Source organism: Gymnogyps californianus, chromosome 17 (genome assembly GCF_018139145.2).
Source record: "Gymnogyps californianus isolate 813 chromosome 17, ASM1813914v2, whole genome shotgun sequence".
Lineage (NCBI taxonomy): Eukaryota > Metazoa > Chordata > Aves > Accipitriformes > Cathartidae > Gymnogyps > Gymnogyps californianus.
The window spans coordinates 4,336,579-4,356,581 of record NC_059487.1 but is presented as its reverse complement, the minus strand read 5'-3'; the positions used below and the strand labels follow the sequence as shown (position 1 = coordinate 4,356,581).

General features: G+C 47.4%; 1 long non-coding RNA gene across 2 annotated transcripts in view; it reads left to right on the top strand.

The window, feature by feature from the left end:
- The first annotated feature begins 2,391 nt into the window (after nt 1–2,391).
- Nucleotides 2,392–20,003, top strand: part of LOC127023391 (uncharacterized) — a 29,980-nt gene continuing 12,368 nt past the window's right edge. Inside the window, exons 1-3 of one of the 2 annotated variants that reach the window (XR_007767437.1) lie at nt 2,392–2,568; nt 3,394–3,481; nt 4,067–4,161. This is a non-coding gene — a long non-coding RNA (uncharacterized LOC127023391). Of the gene's footprint in view, nt 2,569–3,393; nt 3,482–4,066; nt 4,162–20,003 lie in introns of those variants that run through there. The other variant, XR_007767436.1, reaches the window with a different exon arrangement.

Sequence of the window (20,003 nt, the reverse complement as noted above, 5' to 3'; positions counted from 1 at the left end):
GGCAAAAAAGTTGTTGCATACCTCAGCCTTCTCCATGACCCGGGTAACCAGCTCACCCATTTCCTTTCGGAGAGGGCCCACATTTTCTCTAGTCTTCCTTTTTTCACCGACGTACCTATAGAAGCTTTTCTTGTTGCCCTTGACGTGCCTGGCCAGATTTAGTTCTATCAGGGCTTTAGCTTTCCTAACCTGATCCCTGGCTGCTTGAACATGAGCAGCTGCTCATGCAGCTCGGACATAATCCCTGGCTGCTTATGGACATGAATTTCTCCAGTATCGAGGAAGACAGAGACCCAGCCTGAAGGTGTCTGTCATAGTTATGTCTGAACGGGCACAGAAGGCAACCCTGCTCACACGTGACGTGCAGGCTGTGCTTTGCAGAGCTGCTGCAGAAGCTGGACCAGCCACCCTAAAAGTGACCTTCTCCGGCAGGTCTCCCTCTTGGTGGGAGCTGTCTTGTGGCCATATGAAAATTTTAATATTTTCTTTATAGAGTGAGGGCTCTGAACAATCAGCCATCCCTGGGCTTTTCCATCAATAAGAGATTAATTTGGGGATGGTGGTTACCTGTCAGAGCAAAGGCCCATCTACCCCAGCACCCTCACGTCCAAAAGCAGCCAAGGGAATGGGTTGAATTCAGGGAAAACAGCGGCTGCGCTTCCCCAGCCTGCAGCCGCTCTCCCTGCCTGCAGCTCAGGCACTTTCTTGAGGGGCTATGTTTAATAATGTTGATGGGCTTTTTTCCCTGTGAATTTGTCTAATTGCTTTTTGTATTTCTGGATATCCATTTGCTGGTCTCATCCAAGGAAAGGTTAATGAATTAGAGCCCTTAAAAGTGCCCAAAGGGTTTTAAAAGAAACAATTCGCTAAACACAAAGCCTCATGTTCTCATACTGTCATTAATAGCTGCAGGGTTGTTTTGAGAGTGGTTGGTGCAAGTGTGGGGACCTCAGCCCTATCCTCCTCCCGACCCATTTCACAACCCAGAGAAACTGGAGTGGTTTCTCTGGGTCTGCCTGAAACCTGCCATTCCCATTAAAGCTATTTTGTTCTGCGCTTGGAGGGTTTTGATTCCTTTTATTTATTTATTTCCTGTTAGAGGAGGAGGAAGAGTTTGAACTGTTTTTATTTCAAATGCGCAGCCTGAAAAACAACACCTGCTTATTAGGGTGGGTTTCACGGGGCCCAGAAAGCGAAGGAGAGAAGAAAAGTAACGGAGCGAAATTTGGCACAAGTGGAAATGATCAGCATGAACACAAACCTGCTGGAGGAGAGGTGTCCAGAGGAGAGAGGTTTCAGCAACGTGGTGCTGCTGGCAGAGCCCTGTGGAATGGGATGTATGGCCGTGGTGAAGGGGGGACGGGGGTCCTCACTCTGCGCCCCCCATGCTGGGCCAGTTGTGCTGGTGGGGCACTTAAACATCTGCTGGGGGCTGAGGAAGCTGCCAGCCCCAGGGATGCTCTGCTAGTCCCCTCGTCCCCCTCACATCACTCATGGGTCTGTGCGCTCTCATATCTAGGCTGGGAGAGGACATCTGGGTTTGGGAGAAGCGTGGCTTTGCATCTGCCCGTGCATGGGCAGGGAGAGCAATTGCTCCAACAATGCACAAGGGCAGTAAAGGAACTAAAAAGGTGTTTGGGGACCATCCCCTCTGTTCGTGGGGTGTTGCATTTAAAAGCAGCGCTGGTCCGTGGCTCCTGGTGGAAAACACTGGTGGCTCCGGGGTGACAACAGCGGCTGGGGAGCAGCAGAGCGATGTGCTCCTGTCCAGGCAAGACTCCAGGGACAGCTTATGCAGGGAACGCACTGATAATTACTCAGCTCCCAAATCTGGAATTTGGGGGTGTAATTAGGGCAAGTAGGTTGTAATTAACCACAGGGATCGAGCACATAAACTCTCAAAGTATAAGAGGAGTTTAATGGTCTCCTGGAGCCTCCCACGGTGGTGGCTGCAGTACCCTGGCTCCTGGGAGAAGGTATGGGTACAAAACCCCATCTTGTCTATATAGCTGTGGGGGACCTCTGCAATATCACCTCTAAATGCATTTTATGGAGAGGGTCAAAGACGGGACAGGTGAGGTTACACACTGCATGGTGGGTGCCTCGTGCCAGTCTGGGAGGACAGTAGTGAAGCCCCAGCATCAGGGCTAATAGGGTAGGGCCAAGCCCCCAGGACCATGAAGGAAAGCCCTCCTGGAGGTCTGCATGCATCTCCAGGCTCTAACCACCCTGACCAGCCTCACCTGGGACCTGTTCCCACCTACCCACTGACCTCCAGCCCTTAGCCAGGGGCTGCATTTAAGCTCAGGCTCTTGGCACTCTTTGTTTGCTTGGCTGGGCTGTGTGGGTGCTGTACCTTGCCTTGCTCCTTGGCCCTGGCTTCAGGGTTGTTCTTGGACCTTCTTCATTGCTATGGACCTGCGTGGTGGCCATCACTGCCCCAAAACTGGCTCTCCTTGCTCTGGTACTGAGCCCCTTGTTGGTGAGGTTGCTGTCCCCCTTGGTTCCTGGCTCATCTTCCTTTGCAGAACAGCCACCTCTTGCTGCTTCTTGATGCTTTATCCCCAGGTAGGTCAGCTTTTGTTTTATTTTATTTTTGTTTAATGCTTTTTATTAATGGAAGAGCTGACATCAAGATGCGGTGCAGTTTCTCCCTGAAATTGTCTCATCTGCTGCCTGGACAGATGAGCAACCACCTCTCAGCAGTGAAAATGTCGGTGCAGACCCTGGGGAGGGGGAAGGTGTGGGGGTTTGTGCAGGAAGGACTGGGTTGTTGCAGGGGCTGTGTGTTATTGCCACAACTCTGGCAGCTGCTGGTGCCCTCAGGACCATTTGCAAGTGAGCAATGCTTGCTGATGCTGTGCAGACCCTGCTTTGTGGGGGGTGGAAGTTGCCCAGAGTAAAGAAATACTTTTACTCAGCTTTCCTCTCATATTTTCTTCCTGCTGTTCCCAGTCTCTGAAGGCTGAGGAGTTGGCTGTGCCAGGCTGCTGCAGGATTTAGGAGCTGATTTTAAGGGCTCAGAGTGAGATCCCACCCTCTGCTTCCAGCTGCTGGCAGAGTTTTAAAGCACCAGAGGCTGCCTCTGATACATTCTGCAGCACAGCTACTGATGGGGGCATGGAGGGATGGGTACAACAAGGGAAAAGAGCTGAGGAAGCACAGAGTGTGAAAATAAAGATGAACCGAGGGGAGGGAAGGAGAACTGGAAGCAGCTGGTGGAGGATTGTAATAAGGTGATAAGCTAACACTTTAGCAGCTGCTTGGTGCACTTGGTAACCCAACACATTTAATGAGATGCTGCCTGCTGCTAACTGAGAGGGCTGATTTCTTTAAATAAATATTATAATAATATGTGGGGGACTGCTCTGACAGGGTGCTCCGTCCCCCCAGCTCTCCCTGTTTCACCTGGCAGCGCTTTACTGAACCTGCTCTTTTCCCACATGCTGTGGCTACTTTCTGTGACCAGCTGCACTCCAAGGTGAGCACAGGAGGCTTGGGCTGTGGGGGGATGTCTGCTTCCCTGGCGCAGCTGGGAGCACTGGTTCTGCCTGCTCTCGTGGAGATGGGCTACGGCCTAAAGGAGGAAGGTTCAGGCAGGCTGCTTGGACACATCTTGGCCAGGTTGAGTGAGCGCAAAGCAAGCGCCAGGCACGGAACCTGGGCAAGCGTTTGGGCCAGTGCACCTCTGTGAGCCCCTCTCTCCTGGTCAGAAGCATAGTTATCCCTTCAGTGTCCAGTCTCAGATGCCTGTTGCCTTCAACAGTACCACAGCTGCTTTAGGCAGCTTAAAGCTGCCTCTGAAATCCACTTTAATTTCCCCTCTCCCATGCTGGCCTGATGACCAGTTACCAAATCTGGCTGCTGCTGTGGCTGCTTTCTGCACTGGCTGGGCACCTCTGAGAGCCTGGGAGGCTGCTCTTGCCAACCTGGAGAGGGTCTGGGCTTGGAGAGAAGGAGGGAAATGAAGGTTTGATGGACAGGGCTGGGCTGTGGGCATTTGTGATCAAACCCAGTGAGGATGAGTGTGCAACAAGACTAATACCACTCTGTAATGCGTGTTTAGACCCTCAGGTGAGATGCTGGTGTTCTTAACTAGGATGCTGAGTTGCTTTTTGGTGAAACCTGCTGTGGTTTTTATGGCTGCATCAAGGTGCTGACCAGTGCTTGTAACCAGCCTTGAGACTGGCTGAAGCAGCTGGGCTTAATGGCAGAGCAAATCCCTTCCTGCAGAAGCAGCAGATTGGCAGATTCCCTTTACTCCTCTGGAAAAGCCCAGAGCTCTTGAGGAAGACGAAGAGCTGGCAATAGTGGCCAGGTGATTGAAACCAAAGGAAAAGGTTAAAAGTCCCAGCTGCACAGCTGTAATAACAGGAGCACTGAGCACTTTGCTGCAGTACAAGTGTAAGATCATTCCAGACTTTATTGCTCCTCCAGGCCCTGTTGCAGCTGATCTCCTCCTCCTGTGCTCTGCCACCAGCTGCAAAACCAACTGCAAAAGGAAGAGGCGAGAGGAGCTGGGAGACCAGTAATGGACTAGCTGGAGCTCCTCTGCTTCAGCTCAACAGCCGCTTTGCTCAAAAGTGCAACTGTCTGTAATTCTTTCCATGCAAAGTGCTTGGTTTTAACCTACTTTTTTGATAGTTTCTCTCTAGCTTTTGTGGCCAAATACTGGTTTTGCTTCCCTGAGCAAGGTCAGGTGGCAATATTCCTGCTTCTGCTTTTCCTAGAGTGCTGGTTTTCTGTGTGGAAATAATACAGGTTTCTGCTGTTAGAAAATGGTTGGCAAGCTGAGTTGTTCACAGGTTGCAAATGCACCGTGGGTTGGCCCCCAAAAGCTGGGCAGGCACCATAAAAAGTTCCTCCTTCATCTAAAATTCAGATAAGTGCTCCTTTAGGAGCTTCATGTGTGGGGAAAAGCTTGTGTTGTTTGTTTCTACACTGGAAAAGGTGTTCCATCATGAAGAGCTCGAGAGATATGCGGGGTGTGGGTGGAGATGTTATGAAGTTGTTGGGGCTGAGGGCTGCTTTGTCCTGTGACTCGAGAGATTCCTGCTTCCTATCACTCGCTGCTAGCTGTGGAAGCCCCATGCACTGAAAGGGACAGCAAGAGAGAAATGCTGCTTGCTCAAGGTAGCCATGATAGAGCACCAAGGTGACAACAGATTTCTCCTGCCCCTGGTGTAGGCAGGGGTGGAGGACTGTTTCTGCCCAGCTGAACCTGGAGAGAAGCAGGGCCACCATCTAAACCAAACCTGAGCACTTCCAGACTGCAGGTGTTCACCTCAAGCCTGTCTCTGGGATATGAGCAGAAGTCATGTTGATCCGATTCTTGCTGGGGCTCAGGCTCTGAGCTGGAGGAGCAGCTGTGGTCTGGGCCACCAGTGGCCTCACTGATGTGATGGCAATGTTCTCTTCCATCCACCACATACCCATCATCTGTTTTACCCATAGCTTTGAAAAGTACTAGAGCAGCCTTAAAATAGATGGTAAAAGAGAAAGTGCAAAAACAGTTTAAACCATTTCTGCATAGTTTGCTCTATTTTTAGCCACAATTTGATAAATGAATGTAGGTCAAAAAATGGGGGAGTTTGCACTTTTTCTTTTGTACAAAATTCAAGAGAATTTTGGAAAACTGGAGCAGCTCAGGAAAGGACTAAGTAGCTACTGAGCACAAAGCTTGTTTCTGCCTGAAGAGCAGGCTCCTTGCATGGTGGGCAGGGAGAAGTTAATTTTTATTTCCTTCCAAAATGTTCCCTACTTTGTTGGAACACGTACATAAAATCTTACCTAAACCACAGGTTTCCACCTCACTTATGGAGATTGTGCTGTGGTGCAAAGGGCACTTTCTCAGGTGCCTGTGCTCAGTTTTGAGGAGAGGAGGGCTGGTGCAAACCTGCACTGTGCCTGTGGTGAGCAGCCCTGCTCAGCCACCATCAAGCCCCCCAAAAGTGGACCCAGCTAATGCATGGACCAGAATGGCAATCCTGAAAAGGGAGCTGAGGCTGGGATGTGGTGCGTGATCTGATAGCTGTGCCTTAATACAGCACTGGGTTACTTGTTATACCAAAGTTTGTTCTGCAACAAAGCACTGGGGGCTGGCTTCATTAAGGGCTCCAGACACTCCACTAAATTGTCTAATGGGAGAGCTGGGTTTTTGGGGCATTTCTTTGAAAATTAACAGGACTAAAGCTCCAAGGTTCTTGACTCTTTGGAGGAGGTGAGAGCAGAGACTTCAGTTTTTTTCAAACTTTTGTTTTTGGCTGAACCAGTTTGTTCATGACAAAGCTGGGAGCTGTCCTCAGTGTTCACATCCTGGTTTCCATGTTCTTCCACTGATGCTCTCTGAACGTAGGTGCTGGGTGTCCCAGGAGATTGTGCTCCGAAGCTGAGGTCGGGAGAAGGGACCACCGCCAGTGTTTGAGGAGCAAAACCCCCTCTGCCACAGCGAGCTGTGGAAATCTCTCCTTGAACCTTTTCTTCCAGGCAGACAAGGAATTAGTTGGTACCAGCAATAGCTTAATTTGCAGAGTTAAAAAATGAAACTTAAATGTTGGCCTCCTGCAAGCAGCCAGCTCACTCCTCTCCAGCCTGGGGGTGTACCTTTCGGTAAAGTAGTTCAACCAAAGACACCAATTGCTCCTGCAAAATATATCTCAGCCTTGCTCACCAAGTTACTACAGTAGTGTGTACAAATTGGGCAGGACGCTTAGTCCTCTGACAGGGGTGAGAGATGCTGCTAGATGGAACTCAGCTAGTCCAACTTAATTCTGCTAAACTATTAATATAATTAACTGTTTGATGCCTGTGATGAGACATAGGTTGTGTATCTATCATGACAGAGATATCTTTTAAAGGATAAGAGGTTGATTTGTATGTTCCTGACTCTTCTGCAGAGATCAGGGGTTTAAATTGTTCCTGGACAAATTGACCCTGTGAGCTGCAGGGTCGGGCTCTTGGGTGCAGAGCCAGACTGGGAGGGTTACTCAATCTGAGCAGCTATTCAATGGTTAAGGAAGAACAGCAGACTTCCCAGTATGCAGAAGTGTTATGTTCCTTATTATAGCTGTTACAGAAGTTATAATTTAACCTGCACTTAAAAAAACCTCCCCAGAATGGAAGTAGACTTGGTATCTTTTTTCAACTTATTACTTGGAGTATATGGCAGGTGTCGGCTGTTTGCTGCAGAGTGTTTGAAATACCCAGCAGATTTAAATGAGAGAGGTACTAAGGGGTATACCCAGGGCAGAGAAGCACTGAAGTCTCATCTTGGACACTGCTTAGGAGGGCTGTTGGGAGAAGGGCTGAACTTCGTAAGAGTTAAGAGGCTAGTATGGTCTCCCCCTCTGCAGAGCAGCAAAAAGGAGCCTCAGGGTGCACCAGGCCTATAAGATGACTGCTGAAGATGTGGAAAAACCCACCTGGTGGATACAGATGCAAAATCTAGTTTATTCTTCTGTCATACGTTTCTGCTCCATGGGAAGTTTTTGAGGGCTGGGTTTATGTTGGGGGGCATAAAACAGGTAGAGGTGCATGGGAAGGTGAACTGCTTTGAAATGGGACATAGACTTGACCTAGTCCCAGGTATAGCCTCAGCTGGGTTTAGAGAAGGTTTTTCACCAGGTTTTCTTGATCTCAGGATCCTTTGAAGGAGAAGAGGAAGCAGCAGTAATGTAATAAGGAGAGCAGTTGTATGAGGGACATGTGTGTTTTGATAGAGGATGCCTGAGGATGAATGTTCTTCTTCTCAGTACACTTGAAGGTGTTCCCCTGTCAGCCCCTCAGGAGGCAGATTACTGCTGTGGGTTGAATGAATCCCTTTGCTGCAGCAGCTGAATCCCATGGGGATGAGCCTGGAGTGCTCCCAATGCTGCAGTGTCCAGGAGGGATGCTCTGGGCTGTGCCCCTGAACAGCCCTCTTCCTGTCTCCTACTTTACTCCACCCTGCAAAGAAAAATCTGCCAAAATAACTTTCTTGTTGTCGTACTCAGTTACCTTCAGGACACTTGCTCACTCCTCTGCTAGCTTTCAGGCATATGCAAATGTAATTAATATGTTCTATATTAATCTTCAGCACACAGGGGAGCAAAAAGACACAACCTTCCCTGACTTTGTCCTAGTCCCCATTTGTCCTAATGATGGTGTAGAATAATAGGACTGCAAGAAAGAGCATTTAATATCCACCTGTGCCATTATGAAGGTGTGCTTGCAGCTCTCTGCATAGCCGGATAATCATTGTACCTGCTGCTGTTGGACTTCTCAGTGTGAGCAGGGATGGTTGGCACCTGCAGGCAGCCTCCCTGGCTTGCTCAGGCTTCAGCAAATGTCACTGCTGCATCACTGAGGAAGCTCAAGTGCCCCCTCAGCCCTCTCCCTGCTGGGCTTTCTCAGGTGGTACTTGGTGAGGGACCATCAAAGAGCTCAATGCCCTGGTCAACCATGCTCCAGCTGGGAAAGCACATTGCACACCAGGAAACCAAAGGACAAAATAATCATAACTTAAAAAAAGCAGGAAAAGTATTTGGTGGCTGCTGCAAATATTTTCCAGCCTAACTCACTGTCTGTATGTTGTGTTTTAACCACATCTGGAAACTAAGCCCCACACAGCTGCTTGCTCCCTCCCCCCCTGCCCCAGGGGCGTACCTGCTCTGTCGTGGCCTTATCCATGGCCAGATGCTTTGAGGTGCTCCAGCATGACCTCATGCACAGCCGCTGATGCTTCAAGGTGTACCTGCTGCAGCATGGACTTATCCACAGACACAGATGCTTTGAGATGTACCTTCTCCAGCATGGACTTATCCTTGGGCCACAATCCTTTCAAAGGTATACCTGCTGCGGCACAGACATATCCACGGCCACAGATGCTTTGAGGTGTACCTGCTCTGGCATGGACTTATTCACGGCGACAGATGCTTTGGGGTGTCCTGCTCCCATGTGGATTCATCCACAGGTCACAGTCCCTTCGACTCGAGTTCACACTGGAGTTCCAGCCTGTCCAGTACAGCAGCACAGAAATGGCAGCGATGCCCTGGCCATCTGCCAGCCCAGGCGCGTGGCCATTGCTGTTATCAGAATGTTCCCAGGCACAGCAGAGTAAGATGATCAGCAGTACAGCAAGCAGTGAAGGCAAAAAGCAGCCACTAATGAGCACTAGGCTTTAATATACACTAAGGCAAGGAAGCCCCATGGCAAGCTTAGAAGCCTGCCAGTTAATAGCTAAACAGCAATAACAGCTATAAATTCAATCTAGCACATTCCAATCAAATCTGTTATCTCAAACCCTTCGAGCCCCATGCTAGGTGCCAAAAAGGACTGTCATGGTTTAACCCCGGCTGGCAGCTAAGCACCACCCAGCCGCTCGCTCACTCCAGCCCACTTTTGCTGGCACATGCAGTGCTTGGATGATCACTTGTCCTGGTTTCGGCTAGGACAGAGTTAATTTTCTTCCTAGTAGCTGGTATAGTGCTGTGTTTTGGATTTAGTAGGAAAATAATGTTGATAACACACTGATGTTTTCAGTTGTTGCTAAGTAGTGTTTATACTAAGTCAAGGATTTTTCAGCTTCTCGTGCCCAGCCAGCAAGAAGGCTGGAGGGGCACAAGAAGCTGGGAGGGGACACAGCCAGGACAGCTGACCCAAACTGGCCAAAGGATATTCCATACCATATGACATCATGCCCAGTATATAAACTGGGCGGAGTTAACTGGGAGGGGGGATCGCGGCTCGGGAACTAACTGGGCATCGGTCAACGAGTGGTGAGCAATTGCATTGTGCACCACTTGCTTTGTATAGTTTAATTCTTTTAGTATTGCTATTGTCATATTATCATTAACATTGTTTTTCATTCCTTTCTGTCCTATTAAACTGTCTTTATCTCAACTCACAAGGTTTTTTTTTTTCCTGATTCTCTCCCCCATCCCAGGGGTGGGGGGGCAGTGAGCGAGCGGCTGCGTGGTGCTTAGCTGCTGGCTGGGGTTAAACCACGACATCACTGAGAACGTGTTCAGCCTGGCCTGAGCCTCTGCTCCCAGCTCAGTCCTGCCGCTGCATTATGTCCCTGAGCCGTGGCACCTCCTGCCTGTGGTGGCACAGTTGTGTCCCAAGCTGCATGGTGGCTCTGGGAGCGCAGTAGCATTAACTTTGGGAAGTTTCAAGAGCAGCAGGTTTTTGCATTACTTCTGTCTCATTTGTCTCTGGTCATTTAAAAATATTTATGTATTAGTGGGAGATATGCCAAGTTGCTTGTGTCTGCAAATCACGTGTTTAATTATGGTTTAACCTACATTAACAGCTTTTTATCTAGAAACCTCAAAGCAATTGGTGAGGGGAGGAGATGCGTTGCTGTGACAGTGCAGGAGGTGCGGAGCATCACTGTGGGGATGCGGACGCCTGTTCCCATACCATGTGAGAGGCTGTCGGGGATGGCCGTGGCCTGTTCCCGCGTGGCTGGATGAACCTGTCTCCCTCTGTGTGTGTGTGCATGCACCAACCTGGCTCTGGACTGCAAGGAGACCTGTTTGCACGGCCCAAGAGAAAGCCAGGCCCTTCCTTGCTAATCCCTGGCTTTGAATACCTACTCTTACTCCCCACCCAAAGTGTTGTTTTCCCTCGAAAGGGCATATACAGATGTCAGTGCTTATGTGTCTGCATTTGAAAATCTGGTCTCTAATGTATCTTTCCAGTGTTTTCTACAGATATACTCACATAATATCAAAAGCCTCTTTTGTTTATAGATTTGTTAGCCATCGGTGGCCAGCAAGTGGTCTACTTGCACATGCTTGGCTTGTGGCAGAAAAAAGTGGCTTGACTCTTTTTTTTAGACTCAGCTAAAGCAAGATTAATGGAAAATCAACATGTGTGCTGTAAATTCTGTGTAGTTAATACATACAATACTTTAAAAGTACAAAATAATAGAAAAGCAGGTAGGGTAAAAAGACAGTAATTGATGGATTGCCTTTGATTTTTGTAGAGAGAATAATTGTGTGTGTAACTCTGAGATGAGGCACTTAGCAAGCTGACATGATGTTCTGCAACTCTTCCATCCATTTAGTCATGAAAATCACTGTTTTCAGCGTACCTGGAAGGCTGCAACAGAGAACAGTGTAGCACATTTATTATCAAGTCTCAGAGGTATGTTATACATGAGGAGCAGCTGAGAAGGCTGCAAATGTGACTTGTAAAATGCTAACCTTGTGTTTTGTTGGATATGGACACTTTCTCACGCACCTTGTGTGCTGACTCCCTCCCATCACCACCAGTGAGTGTCTTCTAGGCGGCAGGACTTGCTTCTCTTAATGGGTAGGAAATTGTGCTACCCTTGGTATCATTTTTGCGATGAATGCCTGGTGAGAAATGGTTCACTAGCTGCTAACTGTGTTCCCAACTCATTAAATCTCACGGGAGTGAACACTCCCTATGCTTAATACTTTGTCGAATGTAGCCTACTAGGGAGTGACTGCCTGTCACAGCAAAGCTCAGCAAAAGCCTGCCCTGGGGTGGCAAACAAGATGAGTCCCTGGTGTCAGGCTGTCTACAGAGAGAGGGAGTACCTCTGATCTTAATAGCTTGTAATCCGAGTAAGTGACTGGACAAAGTGCAAGAAATAGTGATGATGTGGTGTTTTTTTGCCTATGGTCTCAGGACCAGGGAGGCAGGGACAAAAGCAAAGCTCCCCAGTTGCAGCCCTATCTTCTTGATGGGGAGATTGGGCAGAGAGGGATCCCTCAAGTCAGGAGCCATCCTGAGATGGACAACAAAGCTCCCTCCAGGGATGGTATGTTATCATCCTTAACTGCTGCATACTTTGACATCCTGCAGGGGTGAGTGGCTGTTGGAGGGACTCCAACTTTGACTTTTTTACAGCTGTCCTACTGACAAGGTAGTATTTTCCAGAGCAGGAAATCTTTGAGTCAGCCACATCACCAGCCTACCCCAGGGAAATATAGGCATAGGTGCAGGTTTGTTATGTAATGAATATTTAAATTTGAGGATGAAGTTTCCCCTGGAGGTCCAATTTAGTCTCCAAGAGTTAGTGTACAAAATATCATATTCCATGACGGGTGGGGAATAGAGTTATGACAGCCTGCAGAGCAAAGAAGTCTATCAAGGAAAGATGTAGTACTTAATCTTCACGCCTTAAATGGGTTACCAGACCTTCTGGGCAACAGTCTCATTAGCTCAAGATACACAAGCATCTCTCAAAAGGCAGTGCGGTGTCCTGCTGATCATTCCTGAGGTGGTTTATTGGATGAGGTCTTGACCAAAACCTCCTCCATAGGAAGAGGAGGGTTGGCTGATGGCAGCATAAAGGTGAGATTTTTCCGTGCTGCTCTTTAACCTGGAACTGGCTCTGTGAGAGCTGCTTGGATCCATTAAAATATCCAGCATATTGAGCACTTGCAAGCAACTGATGGCAGTTGTGGATGCTAGGAAGACTCCTCAAAGGCACAGATGGCAGGTCAGGGCCTGATTCAGATCGCTGTACAGGAGCCAGGGCCCTAGGAGACTCCATGGGGGCGCAAGGACCTTTTCCTGAACAACCGAGTAGCCCATCCTAATTGTCTGACTCTGTTGTACTCTCAAATCCCGGTGCTGGTTCTCATCTTTATTCCCCTGCAGGCACCAGGCTGTGGATAGATGCTGTAGTGCTAGCTTGCACCTATGCAGCAGGAGTGTGGGATGAAGCCTAGCTGGAAATTGTACCCTGAGGAGCCACTTCTAGAAAAAATTCAAGATACTCTGAAATTTTCAGGCATGAAGCAAGTACTATGCCGACATAGCTACTCCTGGAAAGGCTGGTCTTTTCACTTAAGATTGATTACTCTGCCTCAGCGTGTGTTATTAAACATAAAAAATACAAGGATGCAAGGGAATAAACTCTAGTATAAAAACCCAAAGATTTATGCTTGAGCTTTTCCACCCAGCTTCTGTATTTGTTTTACTGCTTACTTAAGGGGCTCAATTATGTCTTGGAAGAGGTGGGAGGCAGAAGGTGGGGAAGAAACCTGTCACCTAAATGACAAGGCACAGTGCTCACACAGTGAGGTGTAATGCCTCTTGGCTGCTGGTGGAAAGGAAGAGGGACCGGTTTGGATGGCAGTAATTGGGCAATGCTGTTTCAGCAATAGCCCTCTTAGTGCATGTGTGGCAGATGAAAGTCTAGCTCTGAGGATGGGTGGGATACGAATGCTCTTGCTACTTGGACGCTCTGCTGTTCCAAAAAGACCTCAACCTCCTGCCTGCCTCCTCCCCCCCAAACCTCAAAGAACAAACATTAGCAGTTCCTGGTGGAAAAGAAAGAAGAGTAAGACTCTCTTGGGGAGTCTGTTTTTTTTTTTTGAAAGTAGAAAAGTTGAACTTTAATGCAATTCAATAGGCAATAGAATCTGAGTTATGGATGTCTCCTGGATTCGGTATGTTCCTTGCTGCCTTAAAACTGTTCTCAGTTCCCCCAGCAGCCTGCAGGAGAAGGCAGTGTGCTCTTTCCATCGCAAAATAATCCCACACAGGGGACAGAAATGCCCCTGCAGTGCCTCAGGCTCAGGGGTGTCTGTGTGGGGTGCCAGCAGGAAGCAGGGATCGCTTGGGCAGCAGTGGCTGCTCGTGACAGGCGGGTTTAGGATGAAGCAGGGAAGTTATGGGGCTTGGGGAGGTGTTTGCTGCTGCAGTGATCCTGGCTGCTCTGCTGGCACCTCAAATAAGCATTTTGCCAGAAGAGGGGCATTTTCTAGAGGTGTGTCGTGGTTTAACCCCAGCCGGCAGCTAAGCACCACGCAGCCGCTCGCTCACTGCCCCCCCACCCCTGGGATGGGGGAGAGAATCAGGAAAAAAACTCGTGAGTTGAGATAAAGACAGTTTAATAGGACAGAAAGGAATGAAAAACAATGATAATGATAATATGACAATAGCAATACTAAAAGAATTAAACTATACAAAGCAAGTGGTGCACAATGCAATTGCTCACCACTCATTGACCGATGCCCAGTTAGTTCCCGAGCCGCGATCCCCCCTCCCAGTTAACTCCCCCCAGTTTATATACTGGGCATGATGTCATATGGTATGGAATAGCTCTTTGGCCAGTTTGGGTCAGCTGTCCTGGCTGTGTCCCCTCCCAGCTTCTTGTGCCCCTCCAGCCTTCTTGCTGGCTGGGCACGAGAAGCTGAAAAATCCTTGACTTAGTATAAACACTACTTAGCAACAACTAAAAACATCAGTGTGTTATCAACATTCTTTTCCTACTAAATCCAAAACACAGCACTATACCAGCTACTAGGAAGAAAATTAACTCTGTCCTAGCCGAAACCAGGACAAGGTGGAATTGCAGTGAGTTGAGGGTGTCCTGGTGGGTCTGTTAGCCCTGGAGCACAGCGGGGATCCCGGACTTCTGATACTGATGGGTGCTTTGTTTTGGGGAAGGCACATGGGGGTTTTCCCCAACATGCCCTGAGAGCATGCCCTGCTGCTGTCCCCCATCACCCAGAGCTGGATGATTCCTCTGTTTTCTCACTTTCCCTTCCTCTGCCCCAAGAGGCACTAAGGATGCTCTGGCCAAGCAGTGCCTGGGGTCCCCAAATACGAAATGGAGTTGGGGCCCATTCCCCTCCTCAGGGCACAGCCAATTGCCAAGGACTTTGGACGTGAAACCTCTTTGGTGGCACGGCTTTGCTAGGCTAAAAACATAAACAAGGCAAGTAATATAGTCAGCCTAACTGATATGTTTTAGAAAAAGCAAACAAGTGGTCAAGCTAAGAAACTTTTTCTTACTGTTAGTCTTAGCAGCAGCTGGTTTTTGTTCCATATCCTCCGGATTTCCACCTCTTTCATCCAGCAGTAATTTTCCTGGGGTTATAAAGGTGGTTGTTCTTACTCTATACAAATACACTTCTGTCTTTCAAACTTTCACTCTTTAAAATATATTTAATGGAAAAAGCACACTGAGTAATTTATTGCAGCTGTTTCTGTCCTGTCACCAGGGAGATACTGAAAGAAGAACAAGTCTGGCATTGCAAGAAGGTGGGAAGGCTGGGGGAGAATTGAAATGGGAGATGGAAAAGAACAGGCAGAGGGAGGACAAGAAGCCCCTTCTGTGTGTGTATAGACACGTATGTGTCCATAACATGTGTCTGTGTGCATACATTTACATACACATATATGTACATATAAATACATATCTATATTTGTGTATGACAAACCAGCTCAAAGAGTTTATTATTGCTGTTATTGGCAGGAACTTTTTCTTCCTTTGCCTGAATAGCAAGAAAAAAAATCTATATTATTGTTTCATGCCATGTTGTACAAGATGCCAGTACACAGGTTAATGAAAAAAATGCATGAATTTGGATAGATATATAAAGGTCCCTTGGGTGTTCAGTCATAAATCTTTGTAGCTGGAAGGCAGAGCAGACATAAATAGGCCTGATATAACCAACTGTTTTACATACAAATGAATGCTTGCCTTTTATTTAGTTGACAATATTATTATTTCGAATCCAAGGAGAATATTAAATGAATTCTGTTATGCTGTCTCCATTAGGAGTGATCCTTGATCTCTGAATTGATGGTAGTGCTGGCTTTGGGCTCCATGCAGGGTTGTACAAAGCGAGGGGGTGTGCGCACGTATGTGCATTATTTTATGTAATGGGGCAAGTGTCACTGAAATGCACTCGGTTCTTTACAGAAATGTGCCTTCCCCATAAAGCTCCACCGGGAGGTAGGAAAAAAGGGAATAAATTGGCTTATGATGGTCCCATACTCGTAATTAAAGGTTCTGTACAATGGACTTCTACTGAACCAACAGCAGCAGAGAACTTATTTCTTTTTAGATACAAATTATTTCTTCTTTCTCATTCCAAGCAATATGGTGCTGGTGTACGCTGCCAGGTTGGCAGCGCTGGGGTCCATGTTTGCTTTTATCTGTGGGACATGCACAGGTAATAAATGCCTTCCCCTCCCTCTGCCTGGCAGCAGGAGGGGGTGCACAATGGTACGCTAACCCCAAACACCCCTCTGGTGCTCTTCCCACTGCAAACAGAGACAGAAGCCACCGGTTTATTGAGCCTGCTGATGGGACAGATTCATGCTGCAGCCTGCTCGGTGTCAGACTTGCAGAGAGGCCTTGGAAGGAAAAGGCTCCGCATGACATCAGTCTCTAGAGTAAAAGAAAGATGTAACGTGGGATTTCCCTGCAATACCACCCAGTTCCTTGTAATTACTGGGCAGTATTAAAAACATAAATAAAATAGTTGCTTGTTTTTTCTGGTTGTCCATTGACTGCAAGCCTAGCAAAAAAGGACTTGCTGCACTTTACTGTGCAGTAAAATGTATCTGGAGTGAACACACAAAGGGCAAGCAAAGAGATGAGGCTTTTTGAGCGTAACTAATTTTATGAAGCATAGCACTTACCAAGAAAAGGGGAGAAGAGTTGGCTTATTGGCTTTACACAGCTTGTTCTTTAAGCCATTTGTGTGTCTTTGCATAAGCAACATTAAAATGACTCTAAACACTCTGGGGTTTTTTTGGTAGCTCACTGACAACCGCTATCACTATTTTTTAATTGCAGGGAACAGCATCTCTGTATGTTTTTCTGGGAGTTGGGATTGATCATTGCCGAACCCACTCGTTTGCTGATGAGAGGTCTTAGCACAGCTTGTGGCTTTTTTGAAGATATTTAGTAGGGTCTGTGGCTCTAAGATCATCTCTGAGTGCTAGAATATGTGATTTCCTCACCGGTTTTGTGTCTTCATGCTCACAAAGTCCATAGTAGGTAGGAAAGTGTAATTATTTACACTTCACAGTGTATGGGGGCAAAGGAAAATTAAATGATTTGGTGAAGGTTGCACAGACAATCTGTAGCAAACTAAACAGCTGAGCCCAGTTCCCCACAGCCAGGACTCAGCTCCCACCCATGGGCCACCCTCCATCTGTAGCAGTTTGTGCAATTTTAGTTTTCCACCATCTTTCTTTGGGTAGAGCAGATGGTACCACAGTACCAAAAGGTGCCTCTGCAAGGGTTTAAGCAGCGTGAGGGAAAATTTAAACCTAAGAATATTGTTGGATGTGTGAATTGTGTGCTGAGGGTGCTGCCATGTAGAAAGGTCTTTGGTCACCCTTCCAAGTTATTCCTTTGTTATTGGGTAAAATAGAAAAATATGTTGGGATGCCCGAGACACCTAAAATAATTTCTTTTTGCCACAACTTGCTTTTTTTTTTTTGGCTGCTGCAGTGTGCTGACTTCACTGCTGGCCCCAGCTACATGCAGCTCTTCTTACTGAGCTGATGCTCAAAGGCAGATGAGTTATGCAGAAAATGCCCTCCCTGGTGCATTTGCGTTTTTTAGCACTGCCAGACACACCGTCCTGCCTTCCATTCCCCGAGTTTAGTTCCACGCTATTTCTTGCCTCTTTGGGTGCACAGAGCAAAACCCAGCTTAGTTAGTTTGCTACAGGTCTTTGGGGTCATCTTTGCTCTTGGCTCACCTAAGCCATGGAAATATTGTAGCTATTAAAATCTATATGAAGGGAAGTGTAATTTTAAAACAAAGCCTTCAAACAGTCAGAGCCAGCCAGCTCAGAGGATTGTACTTTCCAAAAAAAAAAAAAAAAAAAAAAAGAAAATTAGCATTTGAAAGCGAATCTCTTTGATTCTATATTAATCTGGAAAATTAAGATAAAAAAATAATTATGGAGCACTGCAGTATTCTTATTCTCTCAGAGCTGAGAAGTTGAAGTCCAAAAGTGGAGGGTGCTCCTGAGTCTAAAAATGCTGATGCTTTTATATTTTTATCTGAGCTCTCTCTTCGTTCTCAGACAGAGCTGACCCAGCCGTGGGAGGGAAGCGGGGGCCTCAGCCACCCTGTCCCTGCGTGAGCAGCTGAGCAGGTCCATTCCTGGGCCGGGTGCCCTGCTAGTAAACTGTGGGAGAGTTTCTTTTCCTATTTCATAGGGATGTGGAGGAGAGGGGTGGTGGCAAAGTGTGGGGTCTTCCTTGGCACGTGGGGAGGTGCCATCTGCCAGCGTGGCTTTGAACAAGCCACGAGGCTCCGAGACTGCTGGCCTTGTGGATGGTTTCCCAGCTCAGATTGGCTTTCCATCAGTGCGAGGGGTTATAGGCTGGTGATAAAAGAGCTGGCAGGAGAAGAGGGCAGGGGGAAAAGGCTTCTGACAAATATGCATATCCTTGAACTACAAATGAAATAACAAGGAATAATGTGCGCCCTTTGCCTCTGTTGCTGGATCCTCTTATTGCCTCTGTGCTGCAGTGAGATTTGTTGCAAAGCCAAAGTTTCCTTTGAATAATTGTATTTAAAAGGAGTCTGACCAGCATGGGGCTGGCGGGTATCTGGCCCCACAGATGGAGCCAGACAGAGCAGCGCTGATCTGCTCCAGGGCCAGCTGCTGCTGCTCTGCAACAAAGCACAGGCTGGGTAATCATAGCAGTGTGCAGCAGATAAATGTCTCAGAAATTATTTTTGGAGTGAATTATAATTAAAAATAACTGCAGGACAGAGCGAGCACAAAATACAGAGAAAAGATGCAGATGCATTTGCAAGTCCTTTTTTTTTTTTTTTCTGTTCTGTTTTCAAATACTGCTGAACTGGAAATGTTCGGGCAGCTGAGGGTGTTATCTGTTAGCTGGTGAGAGCTGGCACTGCCCCATGGGCCTCGTGGAAGGAAGGATACCCTCCTGCACGGGTGGCAAAGCTCTCTATAGCAGTCACATTAGGAACATCTTTGGCATCCAGCTTCTACCTCCATCGTTATCAGCCCAAAATATTTCCCAACCTTAATGAGACCTGGTATGGATAGCAGCAAAGGCCAGAATTGCCTCAGACTGCCCAACTTTTTGCCTCGCTGTTAAAAGTAGCTGAGGACCACTGGGTTCACAGTCACTTGCTATGGATGCCCCAACACCAGTTTATAAGCTTTTGTGCCATTGTGCCAGAGATTCATCCGTATCTCAGACCCCCTTCCTCCAGGTCTGCTGCACGATGGACCTTCATGCTTCTGGGCGTTACTCTGCTAGCTTCTCAGGATGTTGTATCTTAAAAAGCCATGTTTCTCTGCTGCTGGAAATGTTGCAAAACAGCTTTGTTCAGCATGTTGTAAAGGGCTAGTGCTAATAGCTAATATTCTGTGTTCCTTGTTTAATTTGTCAGCTATAAATAAGAAAAAAAAAAGACAACAGTGGACAACACTGGCTCTGTGGCATGTTTGCTAATGTGGGAAGTAATTACTCACATGACTTCTGTTCACAGCTCCAAAAACAAAGAGAAAGAAGGAAAAGCCCTGCGAGCTTTGCAGAAGCAGTTAGCAATTTGCACCGAGGGCTGTTAGGGAGCTTTGGCACCTTTCCTGGGAAATGCTTCTGCGAGCCCCTAATCGTCGCAAGCTTCCCTACAATGTGCTGAGCAGCTAACTGCAACTTAACTTATTCCTCTTTTATTTGCATTTAATGTGCTATGGCTGAATAGAGATGCAAGTCCGTGTAACGAACACAACTGCAATCTGTTTATACAGCAAATAAGAGTAATATTTTTCTTGTATAATGCCCTGTAGCCTGGTGAAAGCTTCATTGAGCGGGGTGCGCAGGGACTTGGTATTCTGGCTCCATATCTTCTACGGATGCTACTTCTGTGTCTGTCGTGACCCTGGCGTGGTTTCAAGTCCTGGGTTTCTTGCAGATTTCTCATGGCAAATTTCCTTTGGTGCCTAAATACGAGCTCCTGGGCATGCTGAGAAAAGTCTGAACGCTGCTGGTGCAGAGCAGCTGGCAATTAAGAGATCAGGATCTGTGAAAGGGCTGTTGTCACTCAGCATATTGGCTGATATGAAGTATTTGTTGGCATTACTGATTTAAGCTTTTCTGTGTCACCTACTCCCTGCCACTTGCTTGGTTTTGGTGGTTTAAAAAAAAAAAAACAAAAAACAAACCACCCACAAACCAACAAAAATCTCACCTCACTGACACCTTTTGCTGGTGTCCAGCACCAAGGGAGGGATGAGCTG